This window comes from Gorilla gorilla, chromosome 9 (assembly GCF_029281585.2).
Source record: "Gorilla gorilla gorilla isolate KB3781 chromosome 9, NHGRI_mGorGor1-v2.1_pri, whole genome shotgun sequence".
Classification (NCBI taxonomy): Eukaryota; Metazoa; Chordata; class Mammalia; order Primates; family Hominidae; genus Gorilla; species Gorilla gorilla.
Genome location: NC_073233.2, coordinates 129943096 through 129960277, shown reverse-complemented (window position 1 = coordinate 129960277; position 17182 = coordinate 129943096). Strand labels below are relative to the sequence as shown.

At 39.6% G+C, this 17182-nt stretch overlaps 2 long non-coding RNA genes across 8 annotated transcripts in view; both read left to right on the top strand.

The window, feature by feature from the left end:
* LOC101154388 (uncharacterized) overlaps positions 1-3854 on the top strand; it is a 73478-nt gene extending 69624 nt beyond the window's left edge. For all 7 annotated transcript variants that reach the window (XR_008669738.2, XR_008669739.2, XR_010129214.1 and 4 more), the window contains one exon: positions 3334-3854. This is a non-coding gene — a long non-coding RNA (uncharacterized lncRNA). The remainder of the gene's footprint in view (positions 1-3333) is intronic.
* A 990-nt stretch (positions 3855-4844) lies between these two features.
* LOC129525436 (uncharacterized) overlaps positions 4845-17182 on the top strand; it is a 47156-nt gene continuing 34818 nt past the window's right edge. The window contains exon 1 of the long non-coding RNA XR_008669747.2: positions 4845-6312. This is a non-coding gene — a long non-coding RNA (uncharacterized lncRNA). The remainder of the gene's footprint in view (positions 6313-17182) is intronic.

Here is a 17182-nt window from a genome sequence, read left to right as displayed (position 1 = left end):
TTCCCTCTGGAACAGAGCAAACCTTGACAAAATGGGGTGGGGTAGAGTGTTTGAAAGGACTGGAAGAACTACTAATTCAGGCTCCTGTGAAGAACCCAATCAGCAGTGGGCTTTATGTTGAGGCTCTGATTGAATTCTCTCTCTTTACAGAGAAGGTGTTGGCCTCCTGCTTCCTGGAATAGTGGCTATGACTAACTCATGTAGCACTGGATACAATTATAAAACAGAGAAAGTTAGATTTTGCTGCTCACATAAAATTTTCTATCACAACTTCTCCTTAATTATCCTTTTTATTTAACTTTTGTATTAGGTTTGGGGTACATATGCAGGTTTGTTATATAGGTAAACTCGTGTCATGGGAGTCTTTTGTACAGACTTTCATAATCCAGGTAATAAGCATTGTACCCAATAGTTATTTATTTCTACTCCTCTCCCTCCACCCACCCTCCCCACTCAAGCAGGCCCCAATATCTGTTGTTCCCTTCTTTGTGTTCATGAGTTCTCATCATGAATTTAGCTCCCAGTTATAAGTGAGAACATGCCGTATTTGGTTTTCTGTTGCTGTGTTAGTTTGCTAAGGAATAATAGCCTCCAGTTCCATCCATGTTCCTGCAAAAGATATGATCTCATTCTTAAATAATTATCCTTTTCCTTCTCCCTTTTCCCCTTCTCCTTTTCCCCCTTCTCCTTTTCCTTTACCTCCTCTTCCTCCTAATCTTCTTTTCCTTTCCTCCCTCCTCCTCCTCCTCCCCCTACCCTCTTTCTTCCTCTTTTTTTCTCCCTGAGAAACTTCACACTCTCCACTGTCTTCAGGCCTCATCGATCACTCCTCCGAAAGCCCCCATTACACCAGCACCCCACCCCTGGGAAGACTTTCCCAAGCAGCATCACCCTCTCTCTACCCCCACCCCACACAATCATCTTCACCCCAACCCTCTCCACACTCCTGCACCTCCCATCACCACTAAGACTTGTCTCTCAGAGGTCTTGTCTCCTAAGACCCTAGCTGCCTAGATAAACCAATATGTTAATACACATGGGAAAACCCATGATAAAGCCAATATTAAAATATAGTGTGTCTGAATCTTGGCTTTGTCACTCCCAGGCCATATAATATTCGGTAAGACATTTAGACTTTTTAAACTTCCATTTCTTCACCTCTAAAATACAGCTAAGAAAGACTCAACATACAGGGTCTCAGTTTACATTTAGCTTCCACTGAAAAACATCTCTTGATCTTCCAAAATAAGATTAAATGCCCCTTGTCTATGTTCCTGTGTCATTCTCTCAATTCACTTGTCATAAAGCTTGTCACTTGCATCCTAATTCCCAGTATACTTCCTGATTCTTACTACAGACTCCTGAGGGCAAGACATATGGTTGATCCCCCTTGAAGTCCAGTGGCTAACACAATGTCTAGCACGTAGCTGTACTAAAATAAGGGCATTAAATGAATAGGCCACCTCTGGAAGCATTTATAAATAGTGGAAATTGTTTCTCCCAGATGGCATATTTATATTGGAACAGTGTCCTTTTTAGATCATGCCTTTGCTGGAGAAGAGACCATAATGGAAATATCAGGTGCAGGAAGATGTTTTGGTGTCACTCAAATAGCTCCATGTAGGTGGCCTCTTGCTCTCTCCAAACATCCAGCTGGCTCTGGGCCCGTGCACCTGAAGGGAGATATCTGAGACTCAGAACACTTCCTGCTTCATTTCAGTGACACCAACTTGGCTCCATTTTCACCTCCAAGCTGGGATCAAATGTTCCCCAAGTGCAGAGAGTTAAGGAGAGATGTCTCATTCTCTCCCTTGACCTCCTCTCTTATTCCCCTCTTATTATGTTTTTCATAAAACTTTAAACGAGATTCCCAGAGAAAAGCCCTGTCGTTTGGTCAGGCCAGCAGCCTCCCCAACTGTGGGCTCTGGCACTTCTCTAAAAAGGTCAAAATGGGGATAGAAAGTTCTTGATGAGGTGCTTGAGCACTTACATTAATGGGAGAAGAGATAAAGAGGGAAACACGGGGAGTGTGGGATGTGTGAGACTGCATGTTCACAGGGAAAAGTAATGTTGTGCAGAAAGCCTGCCACTGCCAATGAACCTGGTAAGAGGACAGGAAGGAAAGGGATTATTTCTGTTATCCCTTTTGGGAGACAATTTTCCATGTGTCTTACATTTTTACATCTGGCAGGTGCTGACAGTCCTTGTGCTGGGCTCTCTTTTTAAGGATGTTTCCATAGTGGAAACGTATATGGAAAAATGGAGCTGGGCTGGAGCATAGGGCAGGTGCACTCAGGGTCCATTATGCAAAATTTGGGTTTTCTATACTCAGGGCTTCTCTCTCATAAGCCACCCCACAGTGTGTGCAGGTATTGCCTGGTTCTCTTCACATTGTTCTGTGGGAATTGGGGCTTGGAGGGTCAAAGCAAATATGCTAATACTCTTATTGCTTGCTGTGCTGTGAGTAAAGTCCATTGTCTCTGACCCAGGAATCTTGTGTCTTCTGCCAGCATCCATGAATCTGTCAGGTTATCTTGTGAGCTTACAAGTAGTATAAAGTTTCAGCCCTTCACAGTTCTTGACCAAGCTCTGTTCTCTCTGCCTAAAGGCAGCTTGTGAAAGAATTCTGCCTTTATAGGTCTATGTGAGCCCTATCTCCTATGAGAAAAGGAGAAGAGGGAAGAGAGAAAAAGAGCACATACGTATTGAATGTCCCCTGTTTGCCAAGCCATGCTGAGATGAGCTGAGCTGAGCTTCTCCTACATTATCTCATTTAATCCTCATAACACCCTAGGAGTAGATATTATCCTGCCTCTTTCATAGATGAAGAGTCCCAGGCCCAATAAAGTGAAGTGACTTGCCAAGATCGCTCGCAGAGTGTGAGGTTTAAACCTAAGCCCGTCTGTTAAGAGAGCTACTGATCTTTCTGTTATATCATTCTAGGAAGTCCTTTATTTTCTGTGTATTGAATAGATGACCAATCCAAGATAACAAGAGAGATGCTAGCAAGTCTAAAATCATTTCCCTAACCACTCTGTTATCTGTTCTATGATTTTTCCCAGTTCTATCCCTGGACGTATTCCTCAGCTTAATGAGCACTTCTTCATTTCTGTAGTCTTTTGCCTTTCCTTTTCTAGGACCCCAGCCTCCAGCCAATGTTACTCCTTTTGCTTAGCCTTGGACTTCTTGACTCTTGCTATTGCTCTAGGATTTTTTTTTGGAGCGGGGGTCTACTCAGAAGAAAAGATGGGAAGCCCTTTCTCTGATATCACTGTAGAATGAATAACACTGTCCAGACGTCACAGTTCTAAAGAATTCTTGTTTGGTTTTCAGATGTGACTGGAGTGATTTGCACCCAGATGCCTAGACTCGCCATCTGCTCAAAGACTGCTCAGAAAGCCCTCCCATGCATTCCCCCGCTGCATACCAGCCCACTCTGCCTGCAGCTGCTGTCTGCAGGACTTCATATCTATGCCACACTGTGTAAAAGCTGTGCTTCAAGGAATCACAAAAACATTTTCCTGCACCTACTACACAGCCTGAGTGCGGCATAAGTTGACCTTGCTTGCTAAGAAATGGGGCAAGAAATGCTTTTTTGTGTGTGTCATGTCTGTTTGTTTTTCAATTAAGAGAGGAAAGCATTAGGCAGATGGAATGTACATGTGAGGATGAGGAGACAGAAAACAAGTAGCCCTTTCCATCAAGATAGAGGGTTTTCTGGGGTTGCTGGCTCTTGAATGTCACTCCTGATTTCTCTTTCCAAGGCACTGTACCACCAGCCTACTGAGATTGTGTGGGAGCTTTCATGGGGGTTGTATTTCACTGATGAAAATAAATTTTGTGCATAATGTGAATGTTTATGTTTCTTTATAGAATACACTTAGTTTAGCAATAAGCTAATAATACTGACGTAACTCTAATTCTCTGGGGAAAAAATTTGCTCCCCCACCTTGCATTCCTGCAACATCATCAAAGTACTCACAACAAGAACAAACCGATTAGCAACACTTACTAGCACTGCCTAGACTCAGTGTAAGCAAATTTTGAAATAAAAAGGACAGCGTGATGGGACATTCTTATGGTTTAAATATTTGTCTCCTCCAAAACTCATGTTGAAATTTAGACTCCAATGTAGTACCATTGAGAGGTGGGGCCTTTAAGAGGTAATTGGGTCATAAGGATCCTACCCTTATGAATGAATTAATCCATTCATGAATTAATGGGTTAGTGGATTAGTGGATGAATAAGTTATCATGAGAGTAGGACTGGTGGCTTTATAAAACAGGAAGAGAGACCTTAGCTAGCACTCAGCCCCCTTGCCATGTAATGTCCAGCACCACCTCAGGACTCTGCAGGGTCCGCCCCAGCAAGAAGGTCCTCACCAGATGTGGTCCCCTGATCTTGGACTTAGCCTCCATAGCTGTAAGAAATAAATTTCTTTTCTTTATAAATTGCCCAGTTTTAAGTATTCTGTTACAAGCAATAGAAAATAGACTAGGACACACATAGACCTTGCTTTACGGAGTTTATAACCAATTTGTAGAGAAAGACAATTATTCATTAAAAAGAAATAACCTACACCAGATGGTAGGTGAAAAGACACACGTGAGCAGCGCAAAGTGCTACTGAAGTTGTGAAGAAGGTATCATTAGTCTCCTAGTTACCGAGACTCTAAATTGTGGAGTTATCTTCACACCCCAAACCTAATTCACTCCCACACAGGTTCCTTCAAAATGCCTCTTGCAGCCTCCTCTTTCTCTGTTCCATGCCTAATAGCATCACCTTACTTTAAGTCTTTGTCAGTTTATATTTAAATGGTTAAAACTTTTTACTTGTCTCCTTGCCACTGGCCACTTCCCACTGGAACTCATGTGGAGCAAAAATTAAACTTCCAAAAGCACCACTTTGATCCTTTTCCTTCCCTATTCGAACACTTCCCTGGATGCCAATTTCCAATTGAAATAAAGTCAAAACTTGAGGATTGGCATGAAAAGAAGGATCCAGGTTTGTGCTGACATGGGCTTGGTCCTAGGATGGTGGGAAGAAGAAAGAAAAAAATGAGCAAGTCAAGCAAGACTTGATGGTTGGAATACAGGAGCTGAGAGAAGGTAGCATTACCAAGAATTATGGGCTTGAACCTAGAAGACTGGAAAACGAGCAAAAGGCAAAAATAGAGAAGTGCACATTTAGAAGATGTGTTGAGGTGAAAAGACTCAGGGCTTTTGCAATATCACCTACCACTGAGTATGCACTTAGAGGGACATAGGAGGGACACCATAGATGCTTGCTGAGCAAATAAATAAAGAAATGAATGAATAAGCCTCCTATTTGCATTACGTCCATCGTTTCACTTTGTAACAACCTTAGTTGGGGGTTCTTATTATTATCACAATTTTACTGATATCTAAACCAAGACTCAGAGAGGACACACAATTTTCCCAATATCCTCCGGTAAATGAGAGGCAGTGCTGAGATGTGAAGCCAGGTCAACTCGATGTCACAGTCCATCTAGCACGTTCTGCCCTCTGGAAGCATCTAATTGTGTAGCACCTGGAGACGTGGAGCTGTGGGACACATTTGCAAAAGGCGATTGTTTATCGTCAAAGCTGCAGGAGACACTAGGGGAATGTTGCAGAGGACAAAAATGTAGACATTCTGGACCTCAGCAGTGGGAAGTTTTGGAGATAGAGGAAGCGGAACTCTTGAAGGGAATAGAAGAGAAGACCTAACAAAAGAAGAATCACGGAACAAAAAGAGAAAGGAGATTTGTCAGCAAATATGTGATTAACAACATGACAAGCTACAGAAATAGTCTTAACAGGAGCAGTGAGGCAGCCTGGTTTGAATGGAAGGAAAGAGCCTGGACCACAGCAGATAGGCTGTGTTAGAACCACCCTTCTGTTTGAAGCTTGAGCACAGAGGGGAGAAAAAATAACTTTTTTTCACATACTGCAAGGGACATGGTGGACGCTCCTATAATAAAAGATTAACAAGAGAAAAGCATAACAAATTTATTTTAAAAGTTTTTTGTGACTCAGGAGGCTTCAGAAATAAAAAAACCCCAAAGATCCAGGGAAAACGTTGTAAATCTGACGAAACGGTAAATCTGACGAAAGAAGTGTGAAGAAATGTGATTGGACAACAGAAAGGGGCGGAGCCTTATGGTAATGAACTGTGGGGGGCGGGAGCGTGTTGCTGAGAGAGGCCTATTTGTTCAGACGCTTCTCGGCCTCTCTGTGCTGCATTTCTTTCCTCCAGATATAGGGCGGTTCATCTCTCACATGAGGGTCTTACGATCTACTTGCAGGAAAGGTAAGACAGAGAATTCCTTTCTGTTTGGCTCTCGCACAGAAACGTGGTGGAAGGTCAGAGAGACCTTGCTTCCTAGGCCCTCTCAATCTCCTTCAGCTCAAAGGGCTTTGGGGTAGTGTTTTCTGACCCCCAACAAGCAAGCTGCCTAAATGACCTGAAATTTATTATTTGTATTTATCACATGGTGATAATATCCGTTTGGCAGGATTAAATGTGATAATGCTATCATATAGCAAATAGCATCTAACATTTACAAGGCACCAGGCAACAGTCTAAGCCCTCAACACATACTATTTCATTTAATCCATACAACTCTGTTGGGTAGATTTTGTTGGAGTCAGCTTGTTTGCAGATGAGGAGACACAGGTTCAGAGAGTTTAAGTAAGTTACTTAAGGTCACACAGCTTGTGAGTAGCAGGGCTGGAATTTAAACCCAACCATTCTGCTCCCAGAAGCTATGCTCTTCACCATCATGCTATGCTAAATTGCGTTAAACAAATTATCCATAAGTAGTATTGCCTTTCCTCTCAAGAACACGTGAGCTACATTAATTTTTTAAAAGTAGGTAGATTATAAATATTCAAACCAGAGGTGAACAAACAACAGTCCATAGTCCCCAGATCTGGCCTACCACCTGTTTTATTGTATGACCTGCAAGCTAAGAATGGTTTTCACATTTTTTAATGATTTAGAAAAATTAAAAAATAATATTTTGAGACGCATGAAAATTATAGTGAAATTCAAATTTTAGTGTCCATAAATAAAGTTTTATTGAAACACATTTTTTTTACATATTATTTATGCCATTTTTGCCCCAGAAGAGCAAAACTGAATACTTGTCAGGGGAACTACAAAGTCTAAAATATTTAATATCTGGCCCTTTACAGAAAAACTTTGCCAACCTCCTGATATAACCAAAAACTTTCTTTGGCTAACGGAAGAGAAGCGATTTAAGGGCTTGAATTTCTCAGGAAATTCTTCACCCCTCCTGGCGCCCCATCCTCTCATATTCTCCACTGGCTACACGCGCACCTGCACTTCATTAGAGAACAGTCATGGGGGAAAGAAATCCCCGACAGAGTAGTTTGTTGCATTTCTTGGGTGGAGAAAGAAGGCGGGAGGAGGCTTGCTGGGTAGGGTGAAGGTGAGGCTTTCTTCTCAGTCCTGAATTACAGCCAGATGAGTGTATCCCTGTTTCATCTCCAGAATTATAACTTTTAATAAGCATGGAAGTGCAGGAGCTCAGCACTGTGGAGGAGACACAATGGCCAAGTCACATCACAGGTGTCTTCTCTCTGAGGCTGGTCCATGATCAGCAAAGCAACAAGCTCACCCCCTTCCCAGTGTCTATTTGCTTTCTCAGGCTTACCGTGACGAATTCACTGGGAAGTGGCAAAGCCTCGGGGGCTTTTGCACAGAGCTAGGGGCCAATCACTTGGGTTCCGTGTGGAGCTTTGTCAGCAAACTTCCAGCCTGTTGGTGGCAAGTCAATTGCTCTCTTTCTGCCTTACTTAGCGTAATTAAACTGAAGATAGTTTACCAAAGTCAGTGTGTTCAGGCATCCAGCCTATAAGATATTAAGTAAGCAACAGAATGACAACAGCAAGGATGTGTAGGCTTTCTAAAATTTATTAAAATTTTTTGTAAAATTGTGGCAAAATATATATAACCTAAAATTTACCATTTTAACCATCTTTAAGTGTACAGGTCTGTAGCACTAAGTACTTTCACAGTGTTGTGAAACCATCCATCTCTAGAACTATTTCATCTTGCAAAACTGAAACTCTGTACCGATTAAACAATCCCAATCACTCTCTCCTTCCAGTCTCTGGCAACCATCTTTCTGCTTTCGGTCTCTGTGAATTTGACTACTCTAGGTACCTCATGTAAGTGGAATCATACAGTATTTGTCCTTTTGTGACTGGCTTATGCCACTTAGTATGTCTTTGACATTCATCCATGTTGTAACATGTATCAGAATTTCCTTTTTTTTTTTTTTTTCGAGACGGAGTCTCCCTCTGCTGTCCAGGCTGAAGTGCAGTGGCACAATCTCAGCAAACTGCAACCTCAGCCTCCCAAGGTCAAGTGATTCTCCTGCCTCAGCCTTCTGAGTAGCTGGGATTACAGGGGCCCGCCACCACGCCCTGCTAATTTTTGTATTTTCAGTAGAGATGGAGTTTCACCATGTTAGCGAGGCTGGTCTCAAACTCCTAACCTCAAGTGATCCACCAGCCTCAGCCTCCCAAAGTGCTGGGATCACAGGCAAAAGCCACCACACCCAGCCGAATTTCCTTCTTTTTAAAGGCTGAATAATATTCCATTACATATATATGCCACATTTTGTTCATGCATTGATGGACACACGGGTTGCTTCCATCTGTTGGCTGTTGTGAATAATGCTGCTATGAACATGGGTGTATGCGTGTCTGTTTGAGCCCCTGCTTTCAGTTCTTTTGGGTGTTTGCCCAGGAGCAGAATTGTTTTATCATATGGTAATTCTATTTGTAATTTTTTGAGGAAGCTTCATACTGTTTTTGGTAGCGTTTCTATGGAACATATAAGGCCAGGAGGAGTGGCAGCCTAGCTGGGTAGATAGGCGCCAGATCCTAGACATTGAGTTTTATTAGGGATGTGATTAGAAGACTTTGCAAGTTTATCCCTTGGACCAGTCCTTAGTGCATATAATTGTTCGCTGAATTGCTTTTAATCTAGTACAACAATGATTTATGTTTCTTTCTTCTCAGACTTTGGCTCCTCCTGTTCTTTATTTTTGTTTTCTGTTTTTGTTTTTACCACTTCGTTCCAGTCTGACAATAGCGGCTTTCCTTTTATTTTATTTTTACTAAAGATACATCTCAGATATAGAAGAACATAAATAACGCTGGGCCATGAGTTTAGACAAAAACAAAACAACAGAAAGTGAACTCATCCAAGAAAATAATGAAGCTACCTACATAGGTTAGGCTCAGTTGCGCTTCCAAATGTGTTTTAAATTAAGTCATCTCAACCGTGACTACAAGTTCAAAATATTGAAAGCAACCTTACTGGAATTGGAACAAGGCATATTTGGTTTCCTCTGAAGGATTTTTTTTAAGTGTAGTTAATAGCAGAGCTCTGAAATGTAAAAATACAGGAAAAGAAAGCCCATATGCAAATTACTCTCCTAGTAAATGGCATTAAAACTCGCCAACTTTCAGAAGTTGTGATCTCTTGGTAAAATCTCACTTATATGAAAGTGCTTAGGTAGCGACTGCATTTGTGTGAGTAAGGCCAATCAAGTGGAAGTAAGCAGAAGAATTTGGAGCAATCTAAACAAATATTCAGAGTCCATAGACTCAGATAGGTTTTGCCTTTATTTTACTCGCAATATGTACAGGCAAACGTGGTTGCCTAGTTCCCCAAGAGGACAAAATAGAAGGAATAATTTACAAGCATGCGAAAAGAGAGTTGGCTAAAATCAGGCAAAAGGGCTAAATCTGAAAAAAAAATACTACTGAATTTATAAGGAGGGGATAGTAAAAACAGGAAAGATACACAAACCCTAAAAGAAAACACTTCCACAGCATGCAGAGTATCCTTGAATTATTTGACCAGGAAATCGACGCTTTCCCATCTCAACAGCCTCCAGTGCATCTCCACAGGAAGGCATAGAATCCAAATTGATGCTCATAATGATTTCTTCCATCATTATGGTTATACCTTAAACAGTTGGGCCACAAAGTAGTAAAAATGAACTACTCTGGGAAATTCACATCTGCAGAGATAACTGGATCTTATGATGCCAGTTAAATGAGGTATCAGATTACAGCATCTAATCTTAGCATCATTTTGTTTGTTTGTTTGTTTGTTTGAGTCTTGCTCTATTGCCCAGGCTGGAGCGCAGTGGCCTGATTTTGGCTCACTGCAACCTCCACCTCCCAGGTTCAAGTGATTCTTGTGCCTCAGCCTCCCGAGTAGCTGGGATTACAGGCACCTGCCACCAGACCCGACTAATCTTTGTACTTTTAATAGAGACGGGGTTTCACCATGTTGGCCAGGCTGGTCTCGAACTCATGACCTCAAGTGATCATCCTGCCTTGGCCTCCCAAAATGCTGGGATTACTGGCGTGAGTCACTGCACATGGCCCTTAGCATAATTTTATCTTTAATTATAGTAGTAACAAAACTTTATAGTTAGAGAGTTTATATAGTTTTCCTACGTACTAAATATGATCTTAGGAAAGACTCAGTTTCCTTATCTGTCAAATGATGATGATAATAAAAGTACATCCTAGATCTGTTGTGAGGAGAAAATGAGAGGATGCATGGAAGGCACCCAGCATTTTACATAGCCTGTGTTTCCTAAACATTAGATAGCATACAGTGCCACTGTATGATCACCACCGTCACCTCTGCCACCACCACACTGTTGTCTAATACTGTTGATCTTTATGATGACACTGTACCTGGGCTCCTATCCTCGCTCTATCATTTATGATCTGTGTGACCTTGGGAAGTCAGAACTTCCTTCTGCTTCTGTTTTCTCATCTGGAAAATAAAGACAATGCTATATAATATCTACCTTATTCAGTTGCTAGAAGAATTAAGTGAGATAATAATAAAAAACATTTAAAATAGGGAGAAGCACAGGGCAAGCATGTAAGTAACATTAGCTATGCTTATTATTATTGTTATTATTCGGTATCATTTCTAAGGAAAGTAGTTCTCAAAGTGTGGAGTGGGGACCCCTGGTGGTCCCTTTTTTAGGCAGTCCATGAGGTGAAAACAATTTTCATAGTGATACTAAAATGAGTGCCTTTTTCCCTTCCATTCTCTCAAGTATACAGTGTTTACCTGAGGCTACATGAAGTACGGTATCACTACAGATTGAATGCAGTCTTAACTCTAGCTGCCTTCTGTTAAACTCTAAAGAAATTTGCAGAAATGTGAAACAATGCTCCTCTCTAATATTTTTGCAAAATATAGTTATTTTTCCATAAAAATATATTTTATGTTAGTCTATGGTGGGTTTATTGTTATTTTTAAATGAATACATATTTTTAAATATTCAGTTTTAATGTCTAATGTGGAAAATATCAACAGATACAATGTACATAAACAAAGGTTCTTTGGGGTCCTCACTAACTTTGTGAGTATAAAGGAATCCTGAGACAGAAAAGTTTGAGAATCACTGTCTTAGTTCATTAAGCCTCAGAGTTGTTGACTCCTCAAGGTAACTTGCTTGAGATTCAAATATAGGCAAAGCCAAATTTCAACCAAAGTTTCCTGATAAGGAAACCCAGTAGTCACTATAATACGCCATACCCCAAGAGTAACAGAGCTCCCCATACGGAAGAGGGCTCTATGGTCACCTCTACCTTTTAACAGTTTGGTACTATTACAGGGCTCTGTATTGGTAGGTATACTTAACAAGACTCTACCTTTAACATGGTATTCAAGGCTAATCAATGTTTTCCAGCATCTTGAGTTTTATTCCAAGTGGCTGATCATTGTTGTACCAAATTTACATGCAGTTTTTGCCTTGTGATTAAGAAGAAGGACCTAGTGTTAATACTCTTAAGTCCTGGTTTCAAAGCCAAAACTGATTCCCATCATAGGTTTTAAAATATCAAGCAAGAATTCTCAGCCATTTGTAAGCCACTTTAAATACAGTTTTCAGGAGTTCAAGAAGTAATCCCTGAAGGAACTGGGTCAAGTTCTTCCCAGTCCTGTGTTCCTGTACCACAGATGGCTAAATTTCGGCCTTAAGAAAATACTTTGGGATACAAGAGCATACTTAAACGAAGAAAATAAACAGAAACAGTCTTGCACAAACCTGACATATGAGGTCTCTCTTTGAATAAGCATTTGATACTTGACACTTGAGTATATGCCACTGAAACAAATTGGTTTTAAGTATGTAACATTCTGATTTAGGGTTCTCACCATTATCTTGGTAAAAAATTGACACCTGCTACATTGTCTTAAGACTTTTGTCTCAGAGGCTTCAGATTTTTACATACATATAAGCACATGTATACTATGCATTTGCTTGGGTTGAATTGAAATCTCCAGTAGTAATTTGAAGAGTTTGACTTATGGGGCAATGGCACAGGTTTACACGCACTACGCAAAATTTTCTGCTAAATGCAATGGGCTTTTGGAAATTAAATTGGTTTATTTCAATCCATGCTTGTTTGACATAAATGTCACATGTATGCTGAATAACTATGTCTTTCTTCTAGTTCTGCTCCAATATTAATCCTTAAAATATATCTCAGATAAGCTATGACTACACAATGCCAAATATCCATCTTGAAATAATAAAACTTGCTTTTATTATCCTGACATTCCCAAATCTGATATTTGACAAGATAGAGTTAAGTAACCTGATACTGTAGAAAAACAGAACTAAGCAAAGAAATGAAAATCATTTTGATCCAACCACATAGTATCACAGAACTAAATAATTCTACTCCAATATTTTGCTAAATTTAATCATTTCAACTAAATGTTATCAGATCAGTTTGTGTGTGGAGCACTGACCATTTTACTATTGAGATAATGTGAGAGGAAGTTAGGGGAAACAAGCATGAAATATATGGGGCAAAGAAGATTAAACCCCCCTTTACGGAGGGGTCTGGGCAGAGCTTGCTGTCCAGCAATGAGCAGGGAGGGACTCAACGAAGGAGGCTGCCTCTGTGGTGCCTTCATTCCAGCAAGCACTGTGGATTTGGAAGAGGCAGCCAAGGTAGAAGATTGTATTAGGCAGGGTTCTCTTAGAGGGACAGAATTAATAGGAGAGATATATATTATATATATATAGGAGATCTATATGTTATATATATAGGAGATCTATATATATATGAGATATGTATATCCAGATATATATATCTTTAGTTTATTTAGTTTATTAAGTATATAATATTTAGTTTATTAAGTATATATATACTTAATGTAAGTATATATATACTTAATATAAGTATATATATACTTAATGTAAGTATATATATATACTTAATGTAAGTATATATATACTTAATGTAAGTATATATATACTTAATATAAGTATATATATACTTATATTAAGTATATATATACTTACATTAAGTATATATATACTTATATTAGTATATATACTTAATATAAGTATATATATACTTATATATACTTATATTAAGTATATATATACTTATATTAAGTATATATACACTTATAATAAGTATATATATACTTATATATATCGGGATATATATATAGGGAGTTTATTAAGTATATATATACTTAATATAAGTATATATATACACTTAATATAAGTATATATATACTTATTATAAGTATATATATACTTAAATCAAGTGTATATATATACTTAATATAAGTATATATATAAATACTTAATATAAGTGTGTATATATATATATATACTTAATAAACTCTCTATATATATATCCCAATATATATATATCGGGATATATATTAGGATATATATAGGGAGTTTATTAAGTATTAACAGATATACATAAAGTATTAACATATATCCCAATATATATATAATCCCTATATATATATATAATATACATAGGAGAGAGATATATATATATTATATATAGGAGATATATATAATATATATAGGAGATATATATATATATGAGATATATATATCCCGATATATATGTATAGGAGATATATATATCCCGATATATATATATAGGAGATATATATGTCCCGATATATATATAGGAGATATATATGTCCCGATATATATATAGGAGATATATATGTCCCGATATATATATAGGAGATATATATGTCCCGATATATATATAGGAGATATATATGTCCCGATATATATATAGGAGATATATATGTCCCGATATATATATAGGAGATATATATCCCGATATATATATAGGAGATATATATATCCCAATATATATATAGGAGATATATATCCCGATATATATACAGGAGATATATATATCCCGATATATATATCTTTTATTTCATTTTATTGAGTTTATATATACCCTTAATAAACTCCCTATATATATATCCCGATATATATATATATCGGGATATACATATAGGGAATCAGGATATATATAGGGAGTTTATTAAGTATTAACATATATATATAAAGTATTACCATGTATCTATTGGGAGTTTATTAAGTATTAACATATTTACATATAAAGTGTATATATATATATATATATATATATATATCTTGGGAGTTTATTAAGTATTAATTTACATGATCACAAGGTCCCACAATAGGCCATCTGAAAGCTGAGGAACAAAGAGAGCCAGTCCATGTCCCAAAACTGAAGAATTTGGAGTCTGATGTTCAGGAAGCATCTAGCAGTAGAAAGATGTAGGCTAGGAGGCTAGGCCTGTCTTGCCTTTTCACATTTTGCTGCCTGCTTTATATTTGCTAGAAGCTGATTGGATTGTGTCCACCAGATTAAGGGTGGGTCTGCCTTCCCCAGCCTGCTGACTCAAATGTTATTCTCCTTTGGCAACACCCACACAGACACACCCAGGATTAATACTTCTGTATCCCTCAATCCCATCAAGTTGACACTCAGTATTAACCATCACAAGTCCACCCCTTGTCATCTTGAACCCATACACATCTCCTGAGATCATTCATAGTCTTCAAATAAAGACAATAATGAGGTCATAGTTACACCTAACATAATACGACTATCCTTTGTACAACCAGAAACATATCAATCCCCAACCTAAATACTATTACATAAAGTTAACAATACTTCAATGCTGATATGAAGTCAATAAATCTTATGTCACATGATAAAGGAAAAGGAAATAAAATGAAGATATGTTCTTAGTACAAGTGTGTGCATGCACAAACATGTTTTTAAGAAAAGAAGGAGGAAATACTCATGACAGTTACAGTCCTTGTTTCTGCAGCTGGTCACGTGGTTATAGTTGGTATTGATTACTACCTTCTTCTACTACCCATTCTGTATTCCCTTTGCCTTCAGCAAGCACCTCAGCAGGTCATGGTTTTTTTCCTGGTGGAGTGACCCAAACCTTCACTCCTGAAGGGTCTGGGTCATTTGTAGTCCTGTCTGGATTGTGCTGTTGTAGTTTCCCATTGACTTTAATCACAGGGTATGGTAATACTAAGAGACACCCTAATGGATCTCCTGTATTCCACATATACTCTTCTTTACTTCTGTTGTGGAGTAGTAGACTGATTTCATCTTCATAGTACAGGTCAATCACCCCAGCCAACACTGTAACTCCCTTCTTCTTAGCCTGTTGACTTAAAGGTAGGAGGAGCCCAGAGTGTCCAGGTGGCAATCTTAACTTCCAGTTTAATGGAATCATTGTTGTGTCTCCTGGTGGCAGCATTCCTCCCTCTGGAACTAAGACCTCTAGGCCAGCAGAACATAATGTTGCAGGCACAGGATGCAAAATTTTGCTAGTGGTTCACTAGGGGTGATGGTGAGTGGTGCCACTTTCCCTTCCCCCCTTTGATTCCTGGGCCCACGAATCCTGGCTATGGGAGGAACAGTGCCATATACTGGACACTGATTCGGAGCATACATGGCCTTCTGATAACTTTGCCCCAGCCCAGCAAAGTATTGTCACCTAGTTGGCATTGTAATTGTGACTTCAAAAGGCCATTCCACTGTTCTATCAATCCAGATGCTTCAGGATGATAGGGAACATGGTAAGACCAGTGAACTCAGTGAGCATGAGCCCACTGCCACACTTCTTTAGCTGTAAAGTGAGTGCCTTGCTCAGAGGCAACACTATGTGGAATACCATAACGGTGGATAAGGCATTACGTGAGTCCATGGATGATAGTCTTGGCAGAAGCATTGTGTGCAGGATAGGCAAACCAATATCTGGGGTAAGTGTCTATTCCAGTGAGGACAAACCTCTGCCCTTTCCATGATGGAAGAGGTTCAATATAGTCAACCTACCACCAAGTGGCTGGCTGATCACCCCAAGGAATGGTGCCATATTGAGGTCTTAGTGTTGGTCTCTCTGCTGGCAAATTGGGCACTCAGTAGTGACCATAGCCAGATCAGCCTTGGTAAGTGGAAGTCCATGTTTCTGAGCCCATGTGTAACTTTCATCCCTGCCATAATGGCCACTTTGTTCATGGGCCCATTGGGTGATGACAGGGGTGGCTGGGGAAAGAGGCTGAGTGGTGTCCACAGAATGGGTCATCCTATCCACTTGATTATTAAACTCCTCCACTGCTGAGGTCACCCGTTGGTTAAGTACTCACATGGGATACAAATATCTTCAGTTTCTGGCCATTCAGAGAGGTCCATCTGGGTACCCTTTCCCCAAATTTTTTTGGTCACCAATTTTCCAATTATGCTTCTTCCAAGTCCCAGACCATCCAGCCAAACCATTGACTACAGCCCATGAATCAGTATATAATTGCACTTCTGGCCATTTCTCCATCCATGCAAAGTGCACAACTGGGTGCACTGCTTGAAGTTCTGCCCACTGGAAAGATTTCCCTTCACTGCTGTTCTTCAGGGATGTCCTAGAAAGGGGCTGAAGTGCTGCAGCTGTCCACTTTTGGGTGGTGCCTGCATATCATGCAGAACCATCTGTGAACCAGGCCCTAGTCTTCTTTTCTTCTGTCAGCTGATCACAGGGAACTCCCCACGAGGCCATCAGTACAGTCTGGGGGAGAGAAGGCAGGGTGGTGGCAGGAGTAGAGACCATGGACATTTGAGCCACTTCCTCATGTAACTTACTTGTGCCTTCAGGACCTGCTTGAGCCCAGTCGCATATATACCACTTCCATTTGGTGATGGAATTCTGCTGTGCATGACCCACTTTATGGCTAGATGGGTTAGAAAGCACCCGGTTCATGATAGGCAGTTCAGGT